A 7,500-nucleotide genomic window follows, 5' to 3' on the forward strand; every position below is an offset into this window, starting at 1 on the left:
TACCACTTAATTACCGTAAAGGTGCCACAGAACAGCATCCTAGGACCCTCCTGTTTCTTATATACATCAATGATCTCCCTAATGTCTCTAACATACTTAAACCTATATTGTTGGCTGATGATACTACTCATCTACTCTGACCCCAACCCACTCCTGTTAAATAATGTTGTAAACAATTAATTAAAAAAAGTCTACTTGTGGATGTCAACCAACAAACCTCACACAAAACATAGAAAAGACCTACTATATCTTATTTGGAAACAAATCAACAAATGCAATTCAGCTTCAGATAGATAATGTAAACATTAGCAATAAAAATGATGGAAAGTTTCTTAGCCTATACTTAGACAAGAGACTCAACTTCCGCACCCATATACAACACATAACTAAAAAGGTTTCTAAAACAGTTGGTATACTGTTTAAGATCAGATATTATGTACCCTACTCTGCTCTCCTCTCACTCTATTATGCACTTATCTATCCCTATCATTCTTATGGCGTTTGTGCTTGGGGTTCAACCTCTGCAAACTACCTCAAGCCCATCATCATCCAGTAAAAATCTGCTATCAGGACAATAAATAACTCTACCTTCAGACAACACACAGCTCCCTTGTTCAAATCCTTAAACATGCTAAACAAATTCACTCCATACATTCTCCTGTGTAAATTACGTTTATAAAGCCCTTTTTCTAACTGCAAACCCTGTTCTGAAACTCTTCCTGGACAGATGTAATAGAACACATGGCCACGTCCCCACCAGACATAAATATCTCTTTGATATCCCCAGAGTCAAACTTAATCTATGTAAACACTCTATGTAAATAAAGGGACCTAGTCTATGGAACTCACTCCCTTATAATGATTTGAAAAGCTGTCCAACTTCTGCCATATTCAAAAATAAAACCAAAAAGTACCTGTAGTACTTTTTAAGTACGAGGGAGTAATGCGCAAAGCGTCCCTCACCTGTGACGTCACAGCGTCACCTGACGCCATATCAACACATCGGCCATTTTGTCGTCAGTTCAGTCATGGCGAGGACTAACCCTTCATGCAAACTGCACCTACTATCAAGAAGAAGAAGATTTTGTGTTCCACCGATAGTATTATCGTAAGTAAGCACTTATATTTTATATTTTATTAAATTAATTGATTCTATTTTTCTGTAATAAAGGTCCAAAGGGTTGTTAAGGAACAAGGGTGTAGCGATACCGACGCTCAGTGCGCTCAACTCACACCAAAGTATCACCTGTGTAGCTTCTGTAATTAGTGTTAATTAGTTATGCTATAAGATAATGAAGCGAGTATAAGATTAACTCGCTACAAGGGTACTGTGTTGGGAGGTGAGGGCTGTTACTGGTGTCTGTGGGGATGTGAGGACTTGTACCAACCACTATCACCACCAGTACCTTGTCTTGCATCCTGCTTAGTATTCCTATTGAGATATGAAGTATTATTGCATTCATATAATTATTCATTCATTGTCATTACTATTTTTATGGGCTATGTTCTGTTACCCTAATGCTTTTTACCCCTGGGCATGTCCATTTACTCTCCAGCCCTTCACAAGCCACTGCTGCACCCCCTCCATGCCCATACTTACTGTGCTTATTCTTACAGGACTGCACTGCATTATGTGGTGCTCACTGCCTGGACACCTTGATACATGCATTATAGGGTTCTGGTAGTTGTTCTACTCACCAAGCCCTTCCAAGGCCAGGTTGACATGTGAGAGCTTGGTCCAACAGGCTGTTGCTTGGACAGGCCCCTCAGGCCCACATATCCACCACAGCCTTGTTTGTCCGGCACTTCAAAATCAAATGTTTATTTACGTAAGGTACATACATATTTTTAGGTAAGGTACTCTTTATTTGGGTAAATTTATCTTCGTAGTATTTAGCTTTGGCTCATCTAATTATCTTGGATAGCAATAACGAGTAATTCTTTGAGAATTCTTTGGAGACAATTCCTAACCTATACTTCTCCCAACCTATACTTCTTCTCAAGGTCATCTTCACTTCTTGAAGATGTTCAGGTTTTCTCTTGAAGATGTCGACGGTTGTTCCAGCAATACTGTATTTCTTTTATTGCTGAAAACCTGTTTTCAGCCATAAAAAAATAATCCTGAATCCAGAAAAAATCCCTTTTGTATCGTCTGGAAATTTTCAAATATTGCTGATCAAACCTGAGTCTAAATTATTTGTATATATTATGAATTACAGAGGTCCCAGGACAGGGTTTTTAGGCACTCCACTTACATTTTCCCACTCTGACTTAACCCCCATTTATACAAACTCAGTCTTATCTTTTAGCTAATAATTTATTGTACACACCATACTCAGCCTGTGTAGGGTAGTTTATTGTGCATGTGTAGTATATATATTTGTGTAGTATATTTGGTATATTTAATGCCTCTAACCTCTCCTCATAGTTCTTGTCCTTCAGTTCTGGGAGCCACTTAGTAGCATGTCTTTGCACCTTTTCCAGTTTGTTTATGTGCTTCTTAAGATATGGGCACCATACAACCGCTGCATATTCCAACTTTGGTCTAACAAAAGTCGTGAACAATTTCTTGAGTATTTCGCCATCCATGCATTTAAAAGCTCTGAATATTATCCTTTACCTGCAATTGGTTGTTGCTGTATTTATAGAATATGATTTGTTCTACTTTACATTTGTTTGTTCCTTTTTTTCAAAATTTCTTTCTGCCTCTCTCCTCACTGCCGTGTAGTTGTTTCTCTTTGTATTACTGGTATGTTTGGGGGTTTGGCCTCTTCGTATATTGATTCCATTTTTGTGTCTTTTGGTCTCTGTCCGTCTTGAAATTTCAGTTGAACAAATCCTGTTTCCTAGTTCTGCATCTTTGTTTTGGTATAAATGTTTTTGTTCCTTTATCATATATTTCACAAAATTGACATACTGTGCATTAATTCATCTCAATTACTTCCTTTCCTAACAGCAAGCCTTTCCAGTAAAATTCTTTGAATTCTTTTCTGACTTCTGGCCTAATGTTTGTTTTATCCTAGTGTGTATGATGCCTAGCGTGTGTCTGGTGCCTGTTGTGTTAAACCGAAGATAAATGCATAAGTATAGGTCAGTAATTTCTCCAGCTTTGAAAGGGGCTTTCATTATGCAGCAGTATTCCACTCTAGAGAGCACTAGCGTCTTGAAAACTATCATCATCGGTATAGCATCTCTAGTGTGAAAAGTTCTTGTTATCTATCCTGTCATTTTTCTTGCAGTTGTGACGGCTACTTTATTGTGTTCTTTAAATGTAAGGCCTTCTGACATCAGTACACCCAAATCCTTTACGTTGCTTTTCCGTTCAATGTTATGATTTGACTGAGTTTTGTAAGTGGTTTCCGTTTTTATATTTTTTATTTTTTCCGTAGCGCATGAGCTGAAACTTATGTTCGTTAATCACCATGTTATTTTCTGTAGCCCATAGAAAGACCTGATTTACATCTGATTGGAGGTTTGCCGTGTCCTCTATGTTGCCTACTCTCGTGAAGATTCTAGTGTCATCTGCAAAGGATGATCAAGTACTATAGGTTGTGTCCTTGTCTATGTCCGATATGAGGATGAGAAAAAGTATTGGAGCAAGCACAGTACGCTTGGGGACTGAGCTCTTTACGGTTGATGGTCCAGATTTTATTTTGTTGACTACTACACATTGGGTTCTATTAGTCAGGAAGTTGTATATCCATCTGCCTATTTTTCCGGTAATTCCTTTTGAACGCATTTTATGTGCAATAACACAATGGTCACATTTGTCAAAGGCTTTTTTTTTGTCAAAGCGTTTTGTTTGTCTTCCATGGCATCTAGTGCCATGTCAGAGTGGTCCAGCAACTGTGATAGGCAAGAGCGCCCTGTTCTGAAACCATGTTGTCTGGGGTTATGGAGATGCTGTGATTCCATGTATTTTGTGATCTTACTTCTTAGCATTCTCTCAAAGATTTTTATGATGTGCGATGTTAGTGCTATCGGTCTGTAGTTTTTTGCCTCTGCCTTATTTCCTCCTTTATGGGGCGGTGCTATCTCTGCGGTTTTTAGTATGTCAGGGACAATGCCAGTATCTTGGCTTTGTCTCCAAAGAATGTGAAGGGCCTGCGATAACGTTTTTTACAGTTCTTGATGAATATAGAGTTCCAAGAGTCAGGGCCTGGTGCAGAGTGCATAGGCATACTGTCTATGGCTTCTTCAAAATCCAGTGGGGATAGGATCACATCTGATTTATGATTTGATGTTGGTATCATATCCATGAAAAATTCATTTGGGTTATCAATCAGATGGATGGAGAGCTACACTCGTGGTGTCCCATTTTCCCAGCACTCTTTGTCATATAATGCTTTGAAACTTTTGACGGATTTGGCCTCCACCACCTTCTCACCTAACATGTTCCAACCGTTTACCATTCTGTTTGCAAAAGTGAATTGTCTTACATTTCTTCGGCATCTTTGTTTAGTTCGTTTAAATCTATAACCTCTTGTTCTTGAAATTCCAGGTCTCGGGAAATCTTCCCTATCAAGTTTATCAATTCCTGTTACTGTTTTGTACGTAGTGATCATATCTCCTCTTTTCCTTCTGTCTTCTAGTTTGGAATATTTAATGCCTCTAATGTCTCCTCATAAATCCTGTCCTTCAGTTTTGGTATGAATGTTTGTGTGCCTTCATCGTATATTTTGCAAAATATGGAATACATCTCATTTACTTTACTTTAAGAATATGGTTCGATCAATTAAAAACCCTCTTGTTCAAATTGCAAAGAGACTGAAAGAGATGCAGCATGCTCAATGGATTATATATTAGTGATTATTATTAGGATTATATATTAGTGAATCATATTAGTGATTCAATTATTATGGTCATAAAACAATAAACAAATAGTTTTGGTGTTATTACACTCTATTCACAGGTTATATATAAGTATCTGCATGTTTTGTTCACCATTACAAACCACTAAGTTGGTTTGATTTTTGTTGAGATTGTTATTTATGATAAGATTCCTTACGTTATCTGAGAATGAAGCTATGTCGGTATTGGGAAATCTATAGATGGCACTTATAGTCGAGGAGGATTTAAGGGATTTACTGGAGAACTTGGCAAAGGTATATTCACAATAGTCGTCTCTATTACTAATGAGACTATTGCAGATGAAGGTATCTTTGTAAGATATTGCTATGCCACCTCCTTTTTTTATTAGGCCTGCAGTTGTGAATGGCTTTATTATCACCTTCATTGTATTATCACCTGACCTAATGCGGGTATAAAATCAACTAATATATATATATATATATATATATATATATATATATATATATATATATATATATATATATATATATATATATATATATATATATATATATTCAAAATTCGTCAGTGTACTACATTTTTGTTGTTGCTTTTAGGTGATGCTTTTAACCAGTGTACGTGGGTCTGATTGTGCAACCACAGTTCGAAGAATAATGAAGATATGAACAAACGGCCTGTGGTCACTATACAGTCTGGAAGGGCAAAAGAAGAAATTGGCATTTCTACAAAAACAAGAACTATATAATGTTATTTTAAGTAAGTAACCAAAAAATTAAATAATTTTTTTAAAGTTTAAAATTCACTTAAAAATGTAAATTTTAAGTTAAAAAATTTTAACCAAAAAACTTGATATTTTTCATATTTGGAACCATTCCATAATCCCAAGCATAAATGATTATATTTCTATCACTTGCTCTTAAGATTGTTTCATTTAATAGAGGTTGGGCATAATTGTTCTCTGCTGCTAATAGAACTGACTGACTTAGCTATAGGAAAATGTAAAATTAATTGGTTTATCCATTACAGTATTTTGCAGTTTATTTCATGATCCTGTGCTTAATACTTGCATAAATAGTAGATTACAAAATGCATTTTTATATCATTAGTATTGAATAATAATAATGCAAATAATTGACTTATAAATGATGTACAATTAATTGGTAGGTGATATTATATTATTAATATTTTTTCATTCTTGCAAAGCCTTAACAAAGTCATTAACATGTTAATATAAACTTGATCACCTTCCACTTATTTTCTCATGTGCTACCTACATGTACAAAACCTTATTCCTAAATGCATATTTTGTTCTGAAACTTGTCCTTTATATGTTGTGTATCACCATCTCTGGAGAGTTTTATCTGATTGATGTATAAATTACTTTTAATTTTACAGAATATTATTGTTATACTGAATTTATTATTATATAAATAACTTAATTTTACAGAATCATCTATCAACGCACATCCACAAGTTGAGGAGGAGGATGTGACCTTCCAGATGTCTGAAGTACTGAAACAGGCACCAAACAGGCCTGGTGGATCTAGGTACAAGGTAAAATAATTTAATTTTTTTTTTTTTTTTTTTTACTAATTGTCCGATATATATATATATATATATATATATATATATATATATATATATATATATATATATATATATATATATATATATAATGTGTCGTACCTAGTAGCCAGAACGCACATTTCAGCCTACTATGCAAGGCCCGATTTGCCTAATAAGCCAAGTTTTCTTGAATTAATGTTTTTTCGACTACCTAACCTAACATTTTCAGCTACCTAACCTAACCTATAAAGATAGGTTAGGTTCGGTCATATATCTCTATTAATTTTAACTCCAATAAAAAAAGAATTGACCTCATACATAATGAAATGGATAGCTTTATCATTTCATAAGAAAAAAAATAGAGAAAATATATTAATTCATGAAAACTTGGCTTATTAGGCAAATCGGGCCTTGCATAGTAGGCTGAAAAGTGCGTTCTGGCGACTAGGTACGACATTATATATATATATATATATATATATATATATATATATATATATATATATATATATATATATATATATATATATATATATATATATATATAATGTGTGTGTGTGTGTGTGTGTGTGTGTGTAATTACCTAAGTGTAGTTAAAGGATGAGACCGTCTTCCCAGCACTCTTTGTCATATAACGCTTTGAAACTACTGACAGTCTTGGCCTCCACCACCTTCTCACCTAACTTGTTCCAACCGTCTACCACTCTATTTGCGAAAGTGAATTTTCTTATATTTCTTTAGCATCTGTGTTAAGCTAGTTTCAATCTATGACCTCCTGTTCTTGAAGTTCCAGGTCTCAGGAAATCTTCCCTGTCGATTTTATCAATTCCTGTTACTATTTTGTATGTAGTGATCATATCACCTCTTCTGTCTTTTAGTTTTGGCATATTTAATGCCTCTAACGTCTCCTCGTAGCTCTTGCCCTTCAGTTCTGGGAGCCACTTAGTAGCATGTCTTTGCACCTTTTCCAGTTTGTTGATGTGCTTCTTAAGATATGGGCCAACTTCTGTTGTTGGGCACCACACAACAGCTGCATATTCTAGCTTTGGCGTAACAAAAGTCATGAACAATTTCTTTAGTATATCACCATCCATGTATTTAAACGCAATTCTAAAGTTAGAA

General features: G+C 35.1%; 1 protein-coding gene and 1 long non-coding RNA gene across 2 annotated transcripts in view; both read left to right on the plus strand.

The window, feature by feature from the left end:
• Positions 1–7,500, plus strand: part of LOC123765941 (tripartite motif-containing protein 5-like) — a 335,145-nt gene that overhangs the window by 40,165 nt on the left and 287,480 nt on the right. The gene's annotated exons all lie outside the window — the stretch shown is intronic.
• The window catches only part of LOC138371965 (uncharacterized), an 8,568-nt gene continuing 2,054 nt past the window's right edge, over positions 987–7,500 (plus strand). Inside the window, exons 1-2 of the long non-coding RNA XR_011230591.1 lie at positions 987–1,108; positions 6,260–6,366. This is a non-coding gene — a long non-coding RNA (uncharacterized lncRNA). The remainder of the gene's footprint in view (positions 1,109–6,259; positions 6,367–7,500) is intronic.

This window comes from Procambarus clarkii, chromosome 37 (genome assembly GCF_040958095.1).
Source record: "Procambarus clarkii isolate CNS0578487 chromosome 37, FALCON_Pclarkii_2.0, whole genome shotgun sequence".
Lineage (NCBI taxonomy): Eukaryota > Metazoa > Arthropoda > Malacostraca > Decapoda > Cambaridae > Procambarus > Procambarus clarkii.